A 1,775-nucleotide genomic window follows, 5' to 3' on the forward strand; every position below is an offset into this window, starting at 1 on the left:
GGATGAATGAGTGAGTGGGTGGATGGATGAATGGATGGGTGGGTGGGTGGATGTTTGAGTGGATGGATGGATGGATGGATGGATGGATGGATGGATAAATGAATGAATGGATGGATGGTTGGGTGGATGGATGGATGTGTGGGTGGGTAGATGGATGGGTAGGTGGATGAATGGATGAGTGGGTGGGTAGATGGATGGGTAGGTGGATGAATGGATGAATGAGTAAGTGAGTGGGTGGGTGGATGGATGAATGGATGGGTGGGTGGGTGGATGTTTGAGTGGATGGGTGGATGGATGGATGGATGGGAGGGTGGCAGGGAGGAAGAAGGAGGGAGGATAAATAAATGTATTGATTACTCACACATTGATGACTGTGTGAGTGGGTGGGTAGGTGGATTGATCAGTGGAGAGATGAGGGGTGAAGAATGATTAACAAATCCTTACAGCCATATTTTGGAGAATACCAGCAGCCTGATTCTGGCAAGGTGATCGCTGATATGGGAAATCAGAATGTTGATGTGCTGATTTACCCTGAGAAGTTACCGTTTGCAAGACTAGGACACTAACATCCCTACTCAAACTGCATTTGCTGTCAGCAGTGCTATCTGGGAAGGCACCATTAGAAGTCATCTTGGAGAGCATGGAATCAGACGGGGAATAAGATTATTTCATGATAACAAGCTCAAGCTAAGAGAAGCTGCCTTGCATCTCCCAATAACATACACCTGTCCAGGTGACTACAAGCACTTGATGTCTAAAACAGTGGCTCCCTCTCCCTGGACAGTGCTGGGAAGGGCATGGTCAACAGTGTCTCCCTTTTTCTGTGATCCCATGGCTGTCTTTATGATTATCATGCCCCCTTATGATTAACACATTATTTCTCTGAGCTTATTCTGTTGCTTTTCCAGCTTCTTCAGTTTAAAATCTTAACCTATTCATATTCAATTTTAATGAATCAATTTAAGTCTATACATTTTCCTCTTGATAACACTTTGGCCATATCCCATAGGTTTTGACATGAAATGTTCTTATAGCCATTTGGCTACAGATAGTTAACAGTTTCTATTTTTACTTTAATACCTGCTAAAATAATTAGCAGTGTATTCCCAGCTATACTCATTTTGATGGACTTTCTTTTTGCCATTGATTTCTAATTTTATTGCTTTGTGGTTACTGAAGTTAGCCTTACATGTTAATATTTAAATTGTCAAAATTCTCTTAGTCATCTAGTACACTTTTTTTAATGTTCTTGCTGTGCTAAAAAAAAGTTTTTCATTTGTTGAATATGTATTTCTATGTGTCTATTAGATTAAGCTTTAATTGCTTATATTTATTTATAGTCTATTAAATTCTTCAGTTTCTGGGGTAGGTCTCCCACCATGACTATGGATTCATAATTTTCTTTTTTTACTTAATGTATTTTTTATTATATATTTCAGTTTATGACTCTTACGGAGTCTTCTTCTTTTCTTTTTTTTTTTTTTATTTGAGACAGAGTCTCACTGTGTCACCCAGGCTAGTATGCAAGTGGCACGATCTTGGCTCACTGCAGCCTCCGCCTCCCAGGTTCAAGCAATTCTCCTGCCTCAGCCTCCCACGTAGCTGGTACTACAGGTGTGTACCACCATGCTGGCTAATTTTTGTATTTTTAGTAGAGACAGTGTTTCACCATGTTGGCCAGGCTGGTCTCAAACTCCTGACCTCAGGGGATCTGCCTGCCTTGCCCTCCCAAAGTGCTGGGATTACAGGCATGAGCCACTGCATCTGGCTTCATG

The sequence above is a fragment of the Pan paniscus genome, chromosome 15 (genome assembly GCF_029289425.2).
Source record: "Pan paniscus chromosome 15, NHGRI_mPanPan1-v2.0_pri, whole genome shotgun sequence".
NCBI lineage: Eukaryota > Metazoa > Chordata > Mammalia > Primates > Hominidae > Pan > Pan paniscus.